At 44.3% G+C, this 23,635-nt stretch overlaps 1 long non-coding RNA gene across 1 annotated transcript in view; it reads left to right on the top strand.

The window, feature by feature from the left end:
- The window catches only part of LOC137320617 (uncharacterized), a 594,307-nt gene extending 579,177 nt beyond the window's left edge, over positions 1-15,130 (top strand). Inside the window, exon 4 of the long non-coding RNA XR_010962609.1 lies at positions 14,870-15,130. This is a non-coding gene — a long non-coding RNA (uncharacterized lncRNA). The remainder of the gene's footprint in view (positions 1-14,869) is intronic.
- Positions 15,131-23,635: the final 8,505 nt, after the last annotated feature.

Below are 23,635 nucleotides of genomic sequence, written 5' to 3'. Positions count from 1 at the left end.
AAATCATGCCCTATAATTAAGGACAGCGTAACTGAGCACTTAGAGAAATTTTAGCTGATTAGAGAGACCCTTAATGGATTTGTAAAGGGTAGGTCATGTCCAACTAATTAAATTATTGGAACTATTGACCTGGTTAGGGGATTGGTTAGGCTGTAGAAGACAGAGAGTATGGATAATGGATATGTACTTGAATTGGAAGGAAGTGACTAGTGGTGACCCATAAGGATCTGTGATGGGGCCTCAACTATTCACTCTATTTATTAATGACTTAGATAATACAATAGAGAGCCATATATCCAAGTTTGCCAATGACACAAAGATTGATAAGTATATGGGAGCATAATATTACAAAGAGACATTGATAGATTAAGTCAGTGAGCTTTCAACGCAGGTAGGTGTGAGGTCATCCATTTTGGACCAAGAAAGAATAGATCCAAGTATTTTTTAAATGGTGAAAAGCCAGGAACAGTGGAGGTCCAAAGAGATTTAAGGGTTCATGTACACAGATCACTAAAATGTAGTAGTCAAAAATAATCAACAAGGCTAATGGAATGTTAGCCTTTATAACTAAAGATCTAGAATATAAAGGGGAAGAAGTTTTGCTGCAGCAAAACAAGCCCTGGTTGGATCACATCTGGAGTACTGTGTACAGTTCTGGGCACCGCATGTTAGAAAGGATATATTGGCCTTGGAAGGAGGGCAGCGCAGGTTCACCAGAATGTTACCAGGGCACCAAGGGTTAGATTATGAGGAGAGATTACATGAACTAGGTTTGAATTCCTTGGAATATGGAAGGTTAAGAAAGTTAAGGAGTGATTTGATTGAGGTTTTTAGGATTTTCAAAGGAATTGATAGGGTAGACAAGAGAGAAACATTTTTCTGCTGGTGGGGATGAGGGTGACATAACCTTAAAGTCAGAGCCAGGCCAGTCAGGAGAGAGATTAGGAAACACTTCTTCACACAAAGGGTGGTAGAAGTGTGGAACTCTCTCACACAAAAAGCAGTAGATACTAGCTCAATCAATAAATTTAAATCTAAGATCGATATATTTTTGCCAGCCAAGGGTACGAAGGGATATGGAGCCAAGGGTTGAATATCGCTGGTGGCAACTGCGCACACATTCCGCACTGAAAGTGCCCACCGAAATTGGTTAATGGTGAAGTATAGCCATCCACGGCCTGCGCCTGAAACAAGCGTTAAACCTTTATCTATGCAAATAGGGGGCCTAATGCCCATGTCAAGTCCCCTTCCCGAAATTGGGTTGCCCTGAATGTAGCCAGCGATGGGCGTGCTTGCATTCAGGATAACCAAGTCTACATGCGGTCCCTTTAAGAACTGCTGGAGGTCACCACCTAAAAAGTAACTGTTTAAAAAAAAAATTACTTACCTGAATGTAGATTTGGGAGACGCAGGAGTTCTGGGTCAGATATTTAGAACCTTGCTTTAGTGAAGTAGTGAACTTGTAAGTTTGGATCATTGTCCTTTGTGGAGTTTTGTGAGGGTGGCTGTTAAAGAGTAACAACAGGAAGGGGAAACTGTGCTCAACATTTCTTCACACATGAATCAAAGTGTAAATTGAATAATCCCAAACTCCCAGTAGGGAGCTGCAATCTAAAGGTTGGAGCCCTATTTCTGACCTGCACCTCCCTTCAAGTGACATTCCCTGCTGGATGTGAGGGATCGCTGAATTTATCCCTTAGTTATCTGGTCATATCACTGCAACTCCAGAGGGTGACTGATACCGCCCTCACCCATCTCAAAAACTCCCTTCTTAACTTTAAGTTTTTCTTGCACTGTGGAAAATTTGCTGGCTCTTCCAGCATTTTCTATTTTCAGTATTGTTGCACAGCTTCTGTGGCATCCACATCCCCAGGGAATTGATCACTGCTGATGTAAGCCGAACAGTGTGAGTGCTGGAAGAGATCATCATTCACACAGCCACGGGGGAAGTTGGAACAGGTTTGACAAGTTGCAAAAAGCCATGAATCGCCAATTTGAAAAATGTCGTTTGTTTTTTTTTTCCAAGTGTTCAGGCTACGGAGAGTGAACACCAGAAAGTTAAAAGACTGTAATGAGTCATTTTTACACAGGTCTGAGACAACACTTGAGGTCTCTTCTTCCCTTTTTAATTTCTGGCTAAGTTGCAATTATTCATCAAGATGTGCTTGTTTAAAAGATGAATCTGAAACGCCACAGCTTAATATCACAGGAAGCGGGTGTGATTCCAGAACTGAGAGTCCTTGATTACCCATAACCCATAATCCTCAGCAAGAGAAAAATGTTTCTGTAATCCAGATGACTATATCATTGCCATCTCACGTGGCCTCTTGACTCCCATCTTATCAATCACAGATAATCTACTCCTAATTTTAAAGATTGCTGTAACAGTAGAGGGGAGGAGGAGAGAAAAATAAACATTTTTATCTTCCCTATAACTACCTGTACATTGAATCCTGCTTTCAATAGTGTGAGCTGTCAGTGGGCAGAGGTTCATACCTGGCATCTTACTGCATTGTACAGCACAGGTGCCACATTTCATAGTGCACTTACCTAGTGAACCTGGCTGATAATTCATGTTTTAATTGTTAAGAAAGGGCAAATTGCTGAATTAAATGCAAGTGATCTTCATTAATGTTAAAAAACTGAACAGTTGTAAAGCTTCAAAGTAGCCTAAGTATTTACTTAAGAATTGTTTTGGAAGCATTCCTTGTTTTATGTTTGAATTGGGTTTAAAAGATAAAATAATTTCTCTGCCATGCAGTTTGGTCAGAAATATAAAGTAACTTTTTTTTCCAATTTCCTTTTGCAGGGAAGGAAAACTATTCATTAGAATCAGAGAAAGTGAACAAAGCTTTGTTCAATTATAATTTTTTTTCTAGTTTCCAAATATAGGTTTAATGTTTCTTCACAAAATGTCTTTCATATAACATTCCTTGACAATTCAAGATGGATAAAAAGAAAGAAATTGCATTTATATTGTGCCTTTCACAAACTCAGGATGTTCCAAAGTGCTTCATAGCCAAGAAAATATTTACTCTTCATGCAGAAGAATCAAAGCTAACCTGCAGACTTTCATGTTATCAAACCCTGGTTAGACCGCACCTGGAGTACTGTGAGCAGTTCTGGGCACCGCACCTTCGGAAGGACATATTGGCCTTGGAGGGCGTGCAGCGTAGGTTTACTAGAATGATACCCGGACTTCAAGGGTTAAATTACAAGGAGAGATTACACAAATTGGGGTTGTATTCTCTAGAGTTTAGAAGGTTAAGGGGTGATCTGATCGAAGTTTATAAGAAATTAAGGGGAACAGATAGGGTGGATAGAGAGAAACTATTTCCGTTGGTTGGGGATTTTAGGAGTAGGGGGCACAGTCTAAAAATTAGAGCCAGACCTTTCAGGAGTGAGATTAGAAAACATTTCTACACACAAAGGGTGGTAGAAGTTTGGAACTCTCTTCCACAAACGGCAATTGATGCTAGCTCAATTGCTAAATTTAAATGTGAGATAGATAGCTTTTTGCCAACCAAAGGTATTAAGGGATATGGGCCAAAGGCAGGTATATGGAGTTAGATCACAGATCAGCCATGATCTTATCAAATGACGGAGCAGGCACGAGGGGCTGAATGGCCTACTCCTGTTCCTATATTCCTATGTTCCGATGTCCCAGATGAGAAAGACCAGTATCTCACTGAACAACTCAGCTCTAAACCCTAGTCACCACCCCACCCGAATCAAGGAATTATTATACATAGAATTTACATCACAGAAACAGGCCATTTGGCCCAACTGGTCTATGCCAGTGTTTATGCTCCACACGAGCCTCCTCCCACCCTTCATCATCTAATCAGCATATCTTTCTATTCCTTTCTCTCTCATGTGCTAATCTAGCTTCCCCTCACATGCTTTTTGCCTCAACTACTCCTGTTGTAGCGCGTTCCACATTCTTACCACTCTTTAGGTAAAGAGGTTCTCCTGAATTCCCTATTGGATTTATTGGTGAGTATCTTATATTTATGGGCCCTAGTTTTGGTATGTTGGTCTTCCTTAATAAGTGGGAGCCATGACTGGCCTGACCCAGATTTTTATTCTATTGTCCCAGTGCTTAGGAATCACACAGAGTATGGTGTTCTCACTGTTCACAGGTAGACCTTAATATGATGCACCCTGACCCTTCCTACTGCAGATTTAAAGATAAAACACCAGAGGAACACACGCAAGTTTGAATGAGTAATTCACAGGTTGTGCCTGAAGCTAGAAAATAAAGTGCAAGTCTTGCCTCAGTGGTAGCACTCTCGTTTCTGAGTCAGTAGGCCGTGAGTTCAAGTCCCATTTCAGATACTTGAACACATTATCTAGGCTGACACTCCAGTGCAGTACTGAGGGAGTAGGGGGCTATCAAAGGTGCCGTCGTTTGGATGAGATATTAAATAAAGGCCCCACTTCCCTTTCAGGTGGATGTAAAAGATCCCACAGCACTATTCAAAGAAGAGCAGGGAAGTTCTCCCAGTGTCCTGGCCAACATTTACTCCTCAGCCAACACCTAATGACAGATGGTCAGGTCATTTATTTCATTTGTGGGACTTTGCTGTGTACAAATCGGTTGCCATGTTTCCTACATTACAACAGTGTCTCCACTTTAAAAGTACTTCATTGGTTGTAAGGCCATTTGGGACATCCTAAGGTCACGAAAGGTGCTATAAAAATGCAGGTTCTTTCTTTTAATGTATGGGGGCCCCCTTCCGGCAAGTTCAATTTACTCAATTCTTCTACCTCATCATGCTCTGTCCCAGAAAGATCAAGAATGACAGAGAAACACCCGCCCCCTTGTACCTGTCCAAACAGTACCACAAACTCCAAAATGTCTCTCTGTCATCCACACTGAATGATCATTAAATCCAGTCCCAGGCTCCTGTATGTTTGCCTACCCCAGCAATGCTAATACTTGCAAGGGAGTTCTGATGTGGCATCCAAGCCAGAGTGTCAACACATTACTATTACATATCCAAGGGAGTCTGAGGCTCATTTTTCTTCATCTTCAGAACAAGGAGTCTTAAAAATCGCTTCACCGCACATTAATTGTGAACATCAAAAAACTGAGTATTGGCAGCCCTTAGTGCAATAGCAAGAAGTCACCTCAAACCTGTTTACTTCTCGTGCTAGCTAACTATACACAACCCACGTACTATTAATCTGTATTTGATTTAATCGTATATAGGAGTTACATTGTTTCCCAGGAGCAACACCACACCTAGCTAGCGATGTTGCTTTTTTCTCCCCTTGTCCAGTCTCTTCCGACGCCCTCCGCCACTTTAACAGTTTCCAATTCCCCGGCCCTAACTGTCTCCTTTTCACCATGGACGTCCAGTCCCTCTACACCTCCATCCCCCTCCAGGACGGGCTGCGGGCCCTCCGCTTCTTCCTTGAGCGGAGGCCCAACCAGTCCCCATCCACCACCACCCTCCTACGCCTGGCTGAACTCGTTCTTACGTTGAACAACTTCTCCTTTGACTCCGATCACTTCTCCAAATAAAAGGTGTCGCTATAGGAACCCGTAAGGGTCCTAGCTATGACTGCCTTTCTGTGGGATACGTGGAACATTCCTTGTTCCTGTCCTCCTCAGGTCTTCTCCCGCACCTCTTTTTCCGGTACATGTATGACTATATCATAGTTTCCACCCAATTTCCACTCTTCTCTCGCCTTCACATGGTCCATCTCCGACTGTTCCCTACCCTTCCTCAACTTCTCTATCTCCATTTCTGGGGATAGGCTGTCAACCAATATCTATTATAAGCCCACTGACTCCCACAGCTTACTTTGAATGCATTTCCTCCCACTCCACTTCCTGTAAGGACTCTATTCCCTTCTCCCAGTTTCTCCATCTCCGTCGCATCTGTTCTGACGAAAACACCTTCCACACCAGTGCTTCCGATATGTCTTCCTTTCTCCTCAACTGAGGAGTCCCCTCCATTGTAGTTGACAGGGCCCTCGAACGCGTCAGTCCCATTTCCCGCACTTCTGCCCTCACACCTTCCCTCCCCCACCCTTTCAGAACCACGATAGGGTCCTCACCTTCCACCCCACCAGCCTCCACATTCAATGTGCCCATTTTCGCCACCTCCAGCACGATGCCACCACCAAACACATCTTCCCCTCCCCTCCCTTTTCAGCATTCCAAAGGGACTGCTAACCTCCGCGACACTCTAGTCCACTCTTCCATCACCCCCAACACCTGCTCTCCTCCTCATGGAACCTTCCCGTGCGAGCGCAGGAGATACAACACCTGCCCCTTCACCTCCTCCCTTCCCACTGTCCAGGGCCCCAAACACTCCTTCCAGGTGAAACAGCGATTTACTTGTACTTCTTTCAATTTAGTATATTGTATTCACTGCTCACAATGCGGTCTCCTCTACATTGGAGAGACCAAAAGCAGATTGGGTAATCGCTGCTGAACACCTCCGCTCAGTCCGCAAGCGTGACCCTAACCTTCCGGTCACTTGCTATTTTAATTCTGCGTCTCTCTCCCACTCTGACCTCTCTGTCCTCGGCCTCTTACACTGTTCCAATGAAGCTCAACGGAAGCTCGAGGAACAGCACCTCATCTCTCGATTAGGCACTTTACAACCTTCTCGACTCGCCAGTGATTTCAATAAATTCAAATCATAACCACTGCTCCCATTTTTTCAGACAGCAAGTGCTGGTAATGGAAACTTTGAAGGGTCATCGACCTGAAACGTTAAGTCTGTTTCTTTCTCCACAGATGCTGCCTGACCTGCTGAGTATTTCCAGTATTTTCTGTTTTTATCTTTTCTCAGCTAGTTAGCTCTTTTAGGAAACAGAAGACATATTACTGGAGCAAGGACAGTGAAAGCAGTACAAAGTACCGTTAAAATAGCAAAATAACCTGAGGCACTTCACAAGGAGGAATTGCAAAAAAAAATCTTAGGGAAGGTTGAATGCCTTTGGGGATGGGAATTCAGGAATGACGAGGGTGATGGCTGAGTGAGGCTTAGTGTGGGACCTGATGCAGTTGGCACAGTTCCAGATGAGTTGTAGTTTGTGTGGGGTGGAACTCAGGAGCGCAATTCCATGCAATGGCCCAGGTGCAATTGGGACTCACTGTGTGGCAAACCATGGATGCAAAGCCACACCCCCATAACTTGTGGCCGACACTGGAGCAGGAACTTGTGCTACACGTGCTATTGAAGTTGCACTGGCTCTTTTAATGGCAATGGTACTTTGATTTATCCACCCAAATCCAACAATAAGCCTTAGTGTTTATATTGCTGAAGAGCGATTCTCACTTTGATGTGTAAACAGTGAGGTATGAAGGAGGGAGTTGAATAACTTGCTAATAACATAACATAGAACACAGAAATAAAAGAATTGTTGGCTTTACGTGATATAACAGATTGTCAACATATGATCAACCTACGCCCATTTTCTGATCAATTTTCAAAAGGTGTTGCTGCGATTTGGGAAAATCAGTGATGGGGGGATAAAAACTTTGCAGCCTTCCTTGTTACTTACCCAGCTGTTATTTTTCTGATTCAGCCTTTTAGTTCTGTGTGTGCAGCAGTTAAAGTTAGAAATAGGAATTGATTTTTTTCTAACAGGATTTTAAGTGCTGTGTACACAAAACCAAAAGCCTGAATCAGTAAATTTGTTCTCCAGTCATTGATTTTGCCAAACATTCTTTTATTTTAATAGGGAAGCCTTTTAGAACCAAGTTGGAAAATAGAGGGGGAGAAAAGTACATGTTGCTTAAACTTTGATCAGAGTTTGTTTACAAGGATGGTACAGTCAGTATCACCCGATCACTCGTGAAATTACCTTGGACAAAAGTCCTTTTTGTAGTATCACTTTATTGTCCATGGGCTAAATATAACATTTCTATCTCAGCATTCATTGTAGCAAATCTTTTTTTTCTGTGAACCACAAAGGATTGGACAATAATTTAGTGCAGCGTTCAAGACCCAGTAAACCAATGTACATTGCGATGCACCTGGACCAGCCAGATAGAATCATTGGGCACGATTTTATCCCCGAAGTCCGGGTGTGCTGGTGGGGGAGGGGGGTTGGGAGGCAAACAAAATCACGGATTTCCAGAACGGGAAGGCATCCCGACTCCAACCAGCCGAAAAACGTGCACGACCTAGACTTATCGGGGGGCACACTTCAGGAAGCAGTAAGTCCCGCCAGCAATTAAAGCCGGCGGGCCGATATTTAAAGCAGGAATTAAGGTAGTTAAATTCGTTGGAATGGTGATTTTTATTTTTATTGATGCAGGGAAACGATTTCAACGCTGCCTCAACGTGTTTCCCGTGCTGTGTGAAACACGCCATGGAAACCAAGGTGGGTTTAAATCCCTGTTTGACAGATGGGGATAAAAGGTGAGTTATTGCCGCAGGGCACTCAGTTCTCTCAGACAAACTTTTGGCTGGGAGTTTTTTGTGTTTAGACTGAGAATTCTTGGTTCACACTCAGAATTGTTCTGTTTACACATATTTACCTACCTTTTGGACCCCCTCAAACTGACACCATCAGGATGGGGGGGGACGCAATGGCTGCATTCACCAGTACATCCGTGGAGGAGGCAGATCACTATCTGTGGTAGGCACGGCGTGCAGTTCCCCACTTGCAGCTCCACAAGACAGATGTGTGCCACAGGGACCTGCAGAAGAGCAGAGAGGGCAACTACAGAGGGACCAATGTTGCAGAAGGCACTACCCTCGTGAAAGGGTCTGCAGGCAAAGGCTGATCTTCCTGGACCTCTCTGAGAAGCAGTGCCTACGACGGCTCAAAGTGAGTCGCCAGGTGGTCGCAGACAGCTGCAGTCTCCTTCATGCAGAGCTGCTCTCGGCTGGACCTGGTGGCATCGCATTGCTTGTGGCAGTTAAAGTGACCACTGCCCTCAATTTCTTCGCCTCTGGGTCCTTCCAGGGTGCCATCGGTGACATCGCTGGGGTTTCTCAGTCGCCTGCCCACAAGTGCATACGACGGGTCACGGATGGTTTGTTTTGCAGGGCATCCCACTACGTCACCTTCCTCATGGACGACGTCAGCCAGACTGAGAGGGCAGTGGGTTTCCACTCTCCGGCTGGCTTCCCACGGGCGGAGGATGCAATTGATTTCACACATGTAGCAATTCGAGCACCTCCACACAAGCCAGAACTGTTCATCAACAGAAAGGGCTATCACTCCATCAACGCTCAGCTCGTTTGCGACCACTGGAAAAGATTTCTTCATGTGATTCCCTGGCAGCTGCCATGTTTCCTTCATTCTGCAGGAATCCAACATCCTGGCCCTCTTCCACTCACCAAACAGGCTTAAGGGCTGGCTCCTCGGAGTCCAGGGCTACCCCCTGCAGACGTGGCTCATGACACCTGGGAGAGACCCCATCAGCGAGGCACGTCGTCAGTACAATTACCATCATGACACCACCAGGTCTGTCATTGGACATGCGATAGGACTGCTCAAAATGCGATTTCGGTGCCTGGATGGATCTGGGGGAGCCCTTCAGTATGCACCAGCGAGAGTGGGTAGAATCATAGTCGTCTGTTGCATCATGCACAACATCGTGCAACAGAGAGGGTTACCAGTGGATGAGGTCTCATGCAGCACTCACATCTGCCATCAACATTGAGGAGGAGGAGGAGGGAGGGCATGACTCCAACCCTGACCCCAACGGCTCACCTGGCTGCTCGCGATGCCAGGGAGTCACTCTTATGTGATAAATGCTCAGAAAGAGATTTGGAAAGTGAGGATAGTTAAGTTCTCAGACCACCTGGAGTGAGCACCACCAACACCAACAACGCTCCCCCTGCCCTCCACACAAAACATTTCCACAACCACACATGCACCCACTGGGTGGCATCAGGGCTCGCCATTCATCATGAAACACAGGAAAGGGCACTTTCACAAAAGGGACTCAAGAATGGACAAGACCATGGTGGTGATGGAGGCAATTATAAGATTTAATGTGCATGGAACAAAAAACAAATATTAATGAAAAACACGGCACTCTGTCAAACATCCTCGTGCGTACCTTTTGTGATCACAAAACCTTAGCCTTTCGCTTCCTACTACTTCTACGTGGTGCATCCCCTGTGGCTATAGCAGAGGTAGTGACAGGTTGCTCATGTTCATGCCCTGACCGCTGAGATGCTCTAGGCCTACGCCCTCTGGGTTTTGGAGCCCGTGAGGGCCCCTCCAAAGACTGCTCCGCCTGCACCTGTGCAGGGGCAGACTCGGCCACCTGGAGAGGAGGCAGCATTGCGGGTACTGGTCGAGAGGGGGGCAACGGGTGAGACGTGGGAGCGTTTTGAGTGGAGTTACTTCTTCTACGTTCCCTTTCGTCTCATGCCTCTCCTGGGCTAGTGGCACATCACTCCTACCACTCTGCTGGACAACAGCTTGGAGGACATGTGTGATGCCTTGTAAAGCCACTTCCAATGTACCTGTCTGCCAATTTAAGGCAGCAGAATGTATTATGCCCTGAGTCTGCCCGGCCATTGTCAGGGCCTGAATGGACTCATTTGTGAGCCGTGCTTGAAGCTCATTGGAAGCTGCCATTCTCTCCATCACAGACATTCCTGCACTTACCTGCGCCACCAGTCTACTAATACTGGAGGTGGACTCCTCTATCCTCGCTGCTATTGTGGAGAGTGTGCATGGCACGTCTTCCAGTATCTCGCAAATGTGCTGCTGTCCCTCGATAATTCTCCTTTTAAAGGATGGCCCCCGGGGTTCAGCATCTGCGTCCAGCTGAGCAGAGCCTGGAGAGGGGTGCACCCCCCGACGCGGACTCTCCACAGCTGCCCCTGCCACCAGTGTCTGCTCGTGCTCACTTGTGTGTGGTTACTCACCAGGTAACCAAACTGACTGACTACTAGGACCCACCGAGGTGTGAGTATCTGCGCTGGTGCATGTCTCACTAAGATGTGACGGTGCGCCCTCAGAGGCTGGGAGCTCCTCTGAGGAATCGCCCTCTCCCGTAACTTTGGTCGTTGAAGGGTCTGGAAGAGAACAGAAGGCAATATTAAGAATCATCACAGATGTAATGTTGTGATGAGCATACTGAGGTGTTCAACATGCCAATCATTAATAACATCAATTCACACTGTGTGTGATGAAGGTTAAAGTTCTGTCACCAGATGTTTATGGAGTGCCAGTCTTGGCATCTCCGAAGGACAGGCACTCGAAGGTGCGGCTGATCTCCAGGGCCTCCTCTTCCAACTCTGTGAGGACCACTATTTGTTGTGGCCCCTCTCCAGTCCTCGCCCTCTCGCGTGCATTCTGAACTCTCTTCTCCTAGAAGGGGAGAAAGTACAGACATGTGAGTGAGTGAGGGTGGAGTGGTCAGCCAATGAATGCATTGCTTTGGGTAAGGCTAACCATAGAAGAGATGCGTCAGAGGGTGACTATCAGACAGAGACATCATATTGGATCAGGATTGGGGAGATGAGGAAGTGCTCAGGAAATGAAGGCAAGTTGCGGATGAGCCTTAAGTGGGTGTGAGGAGTGATGTGATGGAGTAGTCTTGGCAGTGCAGAATGTGAGGGGGGGGCGAGGGGTGATGTGCATCACGGAATGCAGGAGAATCAGTAAGTGTACTCACTTTTACTGACCTAGTTAGGTCACTGAAACGCTTCCTATGCTGCACACACGTGCGGGAGATGTTGCTCCTGCTGGTGACCTCCTCAGTCACCTCGAGCCAGGCTTTCATGGTGGCAGAGGCAGGGCGCTTCCTCCTGTCCTCCGGGTACAATATTTCCCTCCTCCTCCTCACCCCGGCCTGCAGCACCTCAAGTGAGGCGTCACTGAACCTTGGAGCTGGCTTGCCCCTCTCCTGCTCCATTCTGCCCGGTTCCTTGTTTCTCCAGCAAAAGCCATTGCATCAACGGCCCTCTAAATACAAACACTCCAGCGGACAGCAGGTCATGCGGGTGCGCAGTCCGCCCGCTGCGCAGCTTTCAGACGGCAAACCCGGAAGCCACGTTGAGGGCCGTCAATTAAGTCGCAATCACGTGGGGAAAGGGAAGGATTTTTTTCGGGTTTCCAGCAAGCCGTTTGTCCCTCCCGCTGACATCCCACCGGCATATTAAAATCCTGCCCAGAGAATCATACTGCACAAAAGGAGGCCACACGGCCCATCGTGTCTGTGCCAGCTCTTTGAAAGGGCTAGCCAATTAGTGCCACTCCCCTGCTCTTTGCCCATATCCCTGCAAATTTCTCCTTTTCAAGTAAATATCCAATTCCATTTGGAACAGATGGACTGCCATGGTTTTTTTCTGGTCCTCTGCAATTTTCTGTCACTATGTATGTATGTTATTGTGATACTACACAGAATTATTCTCATGTTTGATGCATCATCAAACAAATAGTCATCTTAGTGTGAAGCAACTGCTGTTTAAGAGGTTCTGATGAAATTTTTGCATAAACTATACTTCAATCTTTTATAATATATATAAAAACATAAAGTATGGAACAACAAAAAAAAATCATGGGTTCTTCTGTGAGTTCAAGTGGTAATTATGTTTTTGGAGAGAGATTGATTGAGATATGCAATGAGAAGTCAGGCAGGATTCATGGGTCCAATGGTCTTTTCCTAAAAAAGTGTGTTAACTTGTACACTAAAAAAAGTACAGCGGAAATTAAACCAATTAGTGTTTGTTTATAAAAACATTTTAATAATACATGCAATACCATCATGACTTCCACTTTCTTATCATTTAGAATCATACAGCACAGAAGGAGGTCATTCAGCCTATCATGCCTGTGTCGGCCTGCGCCCAGTTTCTCGAGCTCCTCTCTTGATTGCACTCTTCAATTGATCGCACTCCCCACTGGACCTTACTTCCCTCTTGACAAGGATCAGAGTTGGCAATGGGCCCCATTTGACATAACTCTTCTCTGGACACTGCATCCCACTCAATCATGCTCCCCAGTTGACTACTTTCCTGTCCTGTTGCTGCTTTCCATTTGACTGTGATCACAAAATGACACTTCCCACATTTCAATCGACCCCACCATCATTCTTAAGTCTGGGCGACGGCTGTAGCTACCCGATTAACAACAACATCAGCAAGTCATGCTAAGAGTGGCTCAGCCAATAATGAAGGGAATAAAAGATTTATTTTTATTCGTTCATGGGATGTGGGCGTCACTGGCGAGGCCGGCATTTATTGCCCATCCCTAATTGCCCTTGAGAAGGTGGTGGTGAGCCGCCTTCTTGAACCGCTGCAGTCCGTGTGGTGAAGGTTCTCCCACAGTGCTGTTAGGTCGGGAGTTCCAGGATTTTGGCCCAGTGACAATGAAGGAACGGCGATATATTTCCAAGTCGGGATGGTGTGTGACATGGAGGGGAACGTGCAGGTGGTGTTGTTCCCATGTATCTGCTGCTCTTGTCCTTCTAGGTGGTAGAGGTCGCGGGTTTGGGAGGTGCTGTCGAAGAAGCCTTGGAGAGTTGCTGCAGTTCATCCTGTGGATGGTACACACTGCAGCCACGGTGCGCCGGTGGTGAAGGGAGTGAATGTTTAGGGTGGTGGATGGGGTGCCAATCAAGTGGGCTGCTTTGTCCTGGATGGTGTCGAGCTTCTTGAGTGTTGTTGGAGCTGCACTCATCCAGGCAAGTGGAGAGTATTCCATCACACTCCTGACTTGTGCCTTGTAGATGGTGGAAAGACTTTGGGGAGTCAGGAGGTGAGTCACTCGTCACAGAATGCCCAGCCTCTGACCTGCTCTTGTTATTTATGTGGCTGGTCCAGTTAAGTTTCTGGTCAATGGTGACCCCCAGGATGTTGGTGGGGTATTCAGCAATGGTAATGCCGTTGAATGTCAAGGGGAAGTGGTTGGACTCTCTCTTGTTGGAGATGGTCATTGCCTAGCACTTGTCTGGCGCGAATGTTCCTTGCCAATTATCAGCCCAAGCCTGGATGGTGTCCAGGCCTTGCTGCATGCGGGCACGGACTGCTTCGTTATTTGAAGGGTTACAAATGGAACGAACACTGTGGAATCATCAGCGAACATCCCCATTTCTGACCTTATGATGGAGGGAGGGTCATTGATGAAGCAGCTGAAGGGCTCCTTGGTGTACACTCGGTCAAATCCTGCCTCGATGTCAAGGGCAGTCACTCTCACCTCACCTCTGCAATTCAGCTCTTTTGTCTATGTTTGGACCAAAGCTGTAATGAGGTCTGGAGCCGAGTGGTCCTGGTGGAACCCAAACTGAGCATCAGCGAGTAAGTGCCGCTTGATAGCACTGTCAACGACACCTTCCGTCACTTTGCTGATGATTGAGAGTAGACTGATGGGACGGTAATTGGCTGGATTGGATTTGCCCTGCTTTTTGCGGATAGGACATACCTGGGCAATTTTCCACTTTGTCAGGTAGATGCCAGTGTTGTAGCTGTACTGGAACAGTTTGGCTAGAGGCGTGGCTAGTTCTGGAGTACAAGTCATTAGCACTACTGCACTACTATGGAGCCTCATAGCAGTCAATTAGAAAAGAGAAGAGAATGAGTCGCTATACAGCCAATCAGATGGAAGGTACAAACAGCTACATTTCAGAAACTGAAGAGATGGAGGCAATTTATGTCTCCCCATTTGCCCAACCCTGTTTTACACACATTGGTCAGTACCCCTTTATCTCAGCATGTCTGGGGTAGAAGGCAAAACTGAAAAACTTGATATATAGGACGCATAGTGAGAAACTGTGAAATACTGTAATTATCTCATTAATGAAGAGGACCTCATTATTTTCTCATCACGAGTACGTAGTAGAATTTCCTGAGGAGACATTGAATACTAATGTGGGGCACAAGGCTGAGTGTGTACTATTAATTGATTAATGCTTATGTGCTTCTCTCAGGGCCGGAAATGCAGAATTCCACGGAGAGAACACCTGTGGTCAATGTTTTCATAATCTCATGATTGCCGATCTGCGACACAGCAAATGCACGTTGAACTGCTTGTGATAGCTTCTCCTGCCCTATTCTGCACATACACTGTACCATGTCTGCCAGAGGAAACCAGTTCAAAGTCTAACATTCATGTAACATAACTGTCTACCTTAAAAAAAGAGCGTAGATTTGGAAACCAAAGCACAAATAAATATTCACTGAAACAAAAATGGTTTTTATATTTAACTACTTTCTCTCTTGGTCTGTGGTTGCTATAATCTGTAAACAATTTTACAACACCAAGTTATAGTCCAGCAATTTTATTTTAAATTCACAAGCTTTCGGAGATTTTCTCCTTCCTCAGGCAAATGTTTCAAGATCTCCTTGAAGCCTACGCATTTATACATATTGAACAATAATACATGGTGTTTACAGACTGCCCCTGCAACTGCCCGTTGCCAAGGCAATCACCGTGTTCAGACAGAGAGGTGTTACCTGCAGAACCTCCGAATACACATTCAACAAAAAAACAAACAGGGAAAAAAAACAGAGAAAAAAAAACAGAGAGAGGCAGAAACATCCGGAAGGCAGAGAGAGCCAGCAAATGACCCATTATATTAAAAACAGATAACATTTGTTCGCTGGTGGGGTAACGTGTAGCGTGACATGAACCCAAGATCCCGGTTGAGGCCGTCCTCATGGGTGCGGAACTTGGCTATCAATTTCTGCTCGACGATTTTGCGTTGTCGTGTGTCTCGAAGGCCGCCTTGGAGTACGCTTACCCGAAGGTCGGTGGATGAATGTCCATGACTGCTGAAGTGTTCCCCGACTGGGAGGGAACCCTCCTGTTTGGCGATTGTTGCGCGGTGTCCGTTCATCCGTTGTCGCAGCGTCTGCATGGTCTCGCCAATGTACCATGCTCTGGGGCATCCTTTCCTGCAACGTATGAGGTAGACAACGTTGGCCGAGTCACAGGAGTATGAACCATGCACCTGGTGGGTGGTGTCCTCTCGTGTGATGGTGGTATCTGTGTCGATGATCTGGCATGTCTTGCAGAGGTTACCGTGGCAGGGTTGTGTGGTGTCGTGGACGCTGTTCTCTTGAAAGCTGGGTAATTTGCTGCGAACGATGTTGGGAATTGCACAGCATGTGGGCTGGAAGTGGATATAAAGGTAGAGCACAGAGAGGGAAATAGAATTTGTCCCTGGGTACTTGATAGCTGTGTATAGTTGTAGTTAGACTGCCAACTTTTTCAGAGTTTGAGAAGTCCCATTGAATGTATTTTTTGATTGTGATTATATAAATAATGGATGCTAAGATTTGAATGTAATTTGAGGTATGCTAATGACTTCAATAAACCGCAAGAGTGAAGTTGATATGGTTTGTGAACCCAAGTAACGATTTGTGTCAGCTGCTTGGTGGTTCTGTTAAATATGGCTCAAATACGCTGCAGTAGGATGTCAATTAATGTCCTCCGTTCCTTGAGTGGTTTTGATTTCAGCTCTGTGGTCAGAGGGAGGTCATGAATGGAGTATGGGGGCTTTCCCTCATGTATTTCACATTGATCATATGAACAGTAGCATTGGCAGAACCCTGGAAGCAGATTGGCTTTTTCGGCTGGAGGACAGCGTGACTGTGTATTTTACAGTAGGTTACCAGAGCCGTCCCTTTGTCGCGGGTGTTCGATAGAGGATGTGTCCCAGTCCCAAGGCAGTAATGTAGCCAAAGATTGCTTTTTTAAATAAAAGAAGCCAAGGTGAATGACTAAAAACCAAATTGCAGAGCATCAAGTTTTAAAAGAACGGAAGAGGAGGTGAGGTGAATCAAAAAGTAGTGATTATGTGACATTAAACCTGAGTTGAAAGTCAGAAGGATGGGGGGTATGAAAGGATTGAATGAGGTAAGGAGTTACACACCTGAGACCCTGTGAAAGATTAACAATAGAAGGTTGTATGTGAATTCAACAAAGTGAAGATATAGGGAGATCAAGAAAGATAAGTTCAGAGGAGCACTCTGAATTATATAATCAATAAAATGGAGGAAGAAAGCTTGCAACAAAATGAAAGCAAAACGATCTAAAATTGGAAGCGAGGGAAGGATTACTTTTAAGATTTTTTTTGTATCCTGGTCAGGAGTGTGAAAGAGATGCAAGAGGAACCTCTTCAGATATGGGAGCAGTGTTCAAGTCTTGGATGGGCTACAATTGGGCTTTGTAGAACTAAGTGTTGCTGAGGTGAGAACAGTACTTGGCACGAAAGAGCAAAGTGAGCTTTTTGTAGCCAGCTTCAGCAATGGGCGAGATCAGTGAGTTCTGTGTGAGCTCAGAGAAGATAGTAGGGTGAAGAATGTTGACCAGTGAAGAATGACTAAGGGTTGAGCCAAGGTGGTGGCTGCTGGTTAGACTTCATCGAATGGTTACAGCACAGAAGGAGGCCATTCGGGTGTCGGAATTTAAGGAAGTTGAACATAGAGTGGAATTGTCAGCAGTGGAGTGGATAGGGTTGGATATTCATAGAGTAAGTTATTGATCATGAAGAAGGAGTAAAGTAGAAGAAAGGACAGAGCCCTAGGGTACTCCTGAGTCACTGAAGTTATCGACTGCAGCATTGACAGAGTCATTTGAAAATAAACTAGATTGCCATGAATATAGCTTTGGTGAGAAGGTATAACATGGTAAAATGTTTAAAAGTATGGTGTAGACCCTGTCAAAGAGTAAGAGGGGTTGACTTGTTTGGAGATAAGGTGAATACAAGGAAATTTCCAAGTAAAGGTCATCGCTTTCTTTAGGAGAACTAGCAATTACATCATCAGGATGTAAGAAGGGTAGACACCACTGTGCCATTGGGATGGAAGAGCAGTGGAAAGGAGGGTGCACAGAAATTACAAGAGTCGGCTTTGGCAACAGACCAAAAGAGCAGCTGCTGGAGGGTTAGGAAAACAGCAGTTGATGTTTCTATTCAATAGAGTTCGAATCAGCAGTTCAAAATTTGCAGTAGTTATCAGTGGAGATAAAGTTGGCTTGGGATGCTTCAGCCTCATCAAGACATCAGTTGTAATGGGCAAAATTTTGACGAGAAACAGCAGACGGACATGATTGAACCAGGATGAGTCTCATATATGACAGAAGGGAAAGAGAGAGATGTGAAACTTTCCATGCCGGATAGGATAAAACCTGTCACTTCACTGACACGGAGGAGTGAAAGAAGATGTTGGACCAGAAAAAAGCAGCAAACAATTATCGACGATTGGTTGAGATGAATTATATTCATCATTTGAGTGTGAAGGTTAGATCGCGGCCTGAGATTCAATGGGGCACAAATTGATCACCCGAGCACGCCGTTACTTAACGGCGTCCTCTCCGCCGGCGAATCCAGGAAGTAAGTTCACCAATGTCCACATGCGCACCAAAACCAGGAAATCGTGAACTTGCTCCTATTGGTTCACCGGTGGTTTGACAGGTCCAAATTAAAGGGCCACGCTACACTACAATCAATAAAATCATGAAACATTCGTAAACTTACCCATCTGCCCAGCTGGAATGAAGATACTTACACCACCAAAAGGTACACTGGAAAATACCAGCACTACACTACATTTTAAAAGCGCGATGACTGTTAATGACTGCGAAACAACAAAAAATTTAATTTTAAAAATGTGGAATGTCATATTACTCTTAATATTTTTGATCATTAAGAAAAAATTAAAACATTAATTAAAAATTAATAAAATGTTTTACTTTTAACTTCTGCAAGTTTCATTAAATTAAATAATTTTCTCGGCTTTTTATAAGATATGTTGAATTTTTATTTAAACTAACATACAGAAGTTAACTGTAAAGGAATGATTTCTACTTGCCTGCTTGTGGGTTTGACGTCTCTTCTTGACCGATTCTGTGGGCGTGCCTTCCATTCCCACAGTCTCTATCGGATCCGAATGAACCTGCACTGAATAATTGAAGAGGGAGCAAGTGGACGTCAGACACCACGAGATAAATATTTTCATAGTGTTTGTCCGCAGGATGTGTGGAGAACATTGCCACATGCCTGTCTGAGCAAGTTCCGGCCCATTAAAAATTGCTTTAACATAAATATACACAGCAGTAAATGTTCTTTATAGTTTTTTTTCCTTAATATTATGCTGTCACTCATTATTCCTTTGATTCTAACAAGAAAAAGCAAGTTCAACCATGACTAGCAATAGAAGTGTATGTGTGTGCAAATTAGAATCATTTCCTGGTCAGCCTATCTGGATCAAACTATAATATCTTGTAGCATGTACAATACTATATAAACTTGATCATTGGAGGTTAAGACTATTTCATTATCAGGTATCACGACTGGAATATTCTGGGGAAATAATCTTTTTACTGGCTCCTGATATCCATACAGAACATGTCAAGACTTCATCAGTTGAATTCTCCGTTCCTTAGAAAACCTCAATAGTCCCTTGTTATTGAATTTAAAAAAAAACAGAATATTAACTTTTTCTCACAACTTCAACATTATACATACAGATTATTTTGGGGTGGGGATATTTTGTTTGGTTTGTCACAGAATATTGAGGGCAATTTTTACCAAACCCACCCATCGGGGAACTGACGAGATCGGGTGCAGTGCTGGTTTTGCACCCTGCCTCATTTTACTCTCCATTAACTTCAATGGAGAGTATTTCATAGAATCACACAGCACAGAAGGAGGCCATTCGGCCCATCTTGTCTGTGCTGGCAGTGCAAAAACCGGCGTTCCACCCGATACCATGCGTTTCGCACTCAGCGAGCTAGGTTAAAATTACCCCCAATGACTCTCTTATTTGCAGGATCCAGGCTATAACTCCCCCACCATCACTTCCTAACTAACTTCTGCCAGTTCGTTGAGTTGATACGGATTGATACCAGTAATCTCGACTGCTGACAAATTGGACAGGAAGTGATCTGTTTCATATTTCCTTTCTTTCTTTCACTCCCTCGCACACTCTCACTCTCTCACTGTCTCACACATTCTCACTCTCTCACATTCTTTCTCTCGCACATTCTTTCTCTTGCACACTCTCTCGCACACTTTCTCTCGCACAAACTCTCTCACACTCTCACACACTCTCACTTTCACACACTCTTTGCTTGTGCTAATCTGCTCGCTGAGTATATTCAGGATGATCTCTGTTAAACACCACATTCCTATTTATCATTTGCAGTGTTCATGAGAGTTTCCTTAATTTTACCCGAGCACATTTTTAATTGTCAAAAGTTCCTACAGTAGCCAATTGCTAACAGTGGAATTAGAGATCTACACAGGCCTGGTAAAAGTGTTTGAATAGGTTTGCAGAGTGAGACACATTGAAACTGCAGACATTTTCAAACCAAAATAATTCTATCTCATCCAAAACAATCCAGACCCGACAGGTTGGAGTAGATAACATGAAAGAGTCAATAGACTTCTCTGTCCACATCTTCCTCCGACAGCATTGAGACACAAATTCATCAATGTCACCTCGTTGTCTCTCGAACACACTGTGGGATATTAAGTGGCAGCTGATGGCTCAGTGCCAAAGAAAGAGTCCATCAAGTCAAGTATGACATATAGAATATTCCACAGAACCAGATACTTGCCTTCACTTTTTACACCAGCATCCACTTCAAACGACCTGTAATAACTGCAGACCACGCAAGATGTTGAGGCTGGAGTGTCTTTAAGTAAGGTTATTGCTGATGGTTAAAAACAAATAAATTTACGGCAGCAGGTATTTTGCACAGTTGCATTAGATTCAGTGCCGGACATTTTGACCAGCTATTCTAATGATAGAAAAAATAAGGCTGCTGATGGAAAAGGAAATTCACCTTTCCCACACAAATTCCTGGAGCCTTAACCAGTTGTTCATGGAAAGCTATTGGTACAATGATAACATCTTTTGTTTGCCCTTTATCTCCACTGTTTCATAAAACCATCTGGTGAGGGGGAGAGGGTTACGATACAGACTTCTGGTGCACTGCACTTTTATGTCAGAGCTGACATAAGGCCAGTCCGGCATCAATCAGCCTGTTAGTCTCACTGCAAGTGGAGTAGTTTTATCAGAGTGCAGTTTGTCTGTTTTATTCAAGCAGTTCTGTCATATATCTGTAGTGGCATGAATTTGGAATATAGAACTATTAATGCAACAACAAAGTGCACGATTAATTCCTGCTACATGGCACTTAATTGGATGTCGAATCAATTTGGGTGGAGGTAAGAAATAGCAAGGGAAAGAAATCACTGGTGGGAGTAGTATAGAGGCCCCCATACAGTAGCTACACTGTAGGGAAAAATAAGGGGGGCTTGTAAAAAAGGTAATGCAATAATCATGGGCGATTTTAACTTTCACATAGATTGGACAAATCAAATTGGCAAAAATAGCCCTGAGGAGGAGGAGTTCATAGAGCGTATTAGGGACTGTTTCTTAGACCAATACGTCAGGGAACCAACCAGGGAACAGGTCATTTTGGTAATGGGTAACGAAACAGGATTAATTAATGATCTCAAAGTAAAGGATCCCTTGAGAAGCAGTGATCATAACATGATAGAATTTCACATCCAGTTTGAGAGCGAGGATCTTGGGTCTGAAACTACTGTATTAAACTTAAATAAGGGCAATTATAAAGGAATGAGGGCGGAATTGGCTAAAGTGAACTGGGTAAACAGATTAGATGGTATGATGGTGGATAAGCAGTGGCAAACATTTAAAAAGATATTTTATGACTCGCAACAAAAATATATCCCTGTGAGGAGGAAAGACTCCACAAAAAGGGTGAACCAACCATGGCTAACTAAGGAAGTCAAGGATGGTATCAGGTTAAAAGAAAAAGCATACAACATGGCAAAGATTACTGGTAAGCACAAAGATTGGGAAAACTTTAAAAAAACAGCAAAGGATGACTAAAAGAATAATAAAGAGGAAGAAAATAAATTATGAGAGTAAACTAGCAAGAAATATAAAAACTGACAGTAAAAGCTTCTACAAGTATATAAAAAGGAAGAGGGTAGCTAAAGTAAACATTGGTCCCTTAGAGGATGAGACTGGGGAAATAATAATGGAAAACAAGAAAATGGCAGAGGAATTGAACAGATATTTTGTATCTGTCTTCACAGTAGAAGATACGAATAATATACCAATAATCGTAGACAATCAGTGGAGAAAAAGTACTAGGTAAACTAATGGGTCTAAAGGCTGACAAGTCCCCTGGACCTGATGGTTTGCATCCAAGGGTCTTAAAGGAAGTGGCTACAGAGATAGTGGATGCATTGGCTGTAATCTTCCAGAATTCACGAGATTCTGGAAAGGTTCCAGCGGATTGGAAAACCACAAACATAACACCCCTATTCAAGAAGGGAGTGAGACAGAAAGCAGGTAACTATAGACCAGTTAGCCTAACATCTGTCATTGGGAAAATTCTAGAATCCATTATTAAGGAATTAGTAGCAGGACACTTGGAGACTCATAATACAATCAAGGAGAGTCAACATGGTTTTATGAAGGGGAAATCATGTCTGACAAATTTATTCAAGTTCTTTGAGGAAGTAACGGGCAGGGTGGATAAAGGGGAACCAATGGATGCAGTATATTTGGATTTCCAAAAGGCATTCAATAAGGTGCCACATAAAAGATTACTGCACAAGATAAGAGCTCATGTTGTTGGGGGTAATATATTGGCATGGTTAGAGGATTGGCTAACTAACAGAAAACAAAGAGTCGGGATAAAAGGGTCATTTTGAAAATGGCAATCTGTAACTAGTGGGGTGCCGCAGGGCTCAGTGCTGGGGCCTCAACTATTTACAATATATATCAATGACTTGGATGAAGGAACAGAGTGTCTTGTGGCCAAATTTGCTGATGATACAAAGATAGGTGGAAAAGCAAGTTTCGATGAGGACACAAAGTGTCTGGAAAGGGATATTGACAGATTAAGCGAATGGGCAAAAATTTGGCAGATGGAATATAATGTGGGAAAATGTGAAGTCATCCACTTTGGGAGGAAAAATAAAAAAGCAAAATATTATTTGAATGGAGAAATACTACAAAATGCTGCGGTACAGAGGGACCTGGGTGTCCTCGTATTTGAAACAGAAAAAGTCAACATACAGGTGCAGCAGGTAACCCGGAAGGCAAACGGAATATTTGCCTTTATTTCTAGGGGGATGGAATATGAAAGCAGAGAAATCATGCTACAACTGTACAGGGTGCTGGTGAGGCTATACCTGGAGTACTGCGTACAGTTCTGGTGCCCTTATTTAAGGAAGGACATACTTACATTGGAGGCAGTTCAGAGACGGTTCACTCGGTTGATTCCGGGTATGGAAGGGTTGTCTTATGAGGAAAGATTGAACAGGTTGGGTCAATACTTATTGGAGTTTAGAAGAATGAGAGGAGATCTTTTTGAAACATACAAGATTCTGAGGGGACTCGATAGGGTAGATGCTGAGAGTATGTTACCCCTCATGGGGAAATCTAAAACTAGGGGGCATAGTCTCAGAATAAGGGGTCGCCCGTTTAAGACGGAAATGAGGAGGAATTTCTTCTCCCAGAGGGTCGTGAATCTTTGGAATTCTTTACCCCAAAAAGCTGTGGAGGCCGAGTCATTGAATACATTCAAGGCTGAGTTAGACACATTTTTGATCAGCAAGGGAGTCAAAGGATATGGGGAAAGGGCGGGAAAGTGAAGTTGAGGTAAAAATCAGATCAGCCATGATCTCATTAAATGGCGGAGC

The sequence above is a fragment of the Heptranchias perlo genome, chromosome 4 (genome assembly GCF_035084215.1).
Source record: "Heptranchias perlo isolate sHepPer1 chromosome 4, sHepPer1.hap1, whole genome shotgun sequence".
In the NCBI taxonomy this organism is placed as follows: domain Eukaryota; kingdom Metazoa; phylum Chordata; class Chondrichthyes; order Hexanchiformes; family Hexanchidae; genus Heptranchias; species Heptranchias perlo.
The sequence above is the reverse complement of the archived record's forward strand: the minus strand, read 5'-3'. Positions and strand labels throughout refer to the sequence as shown.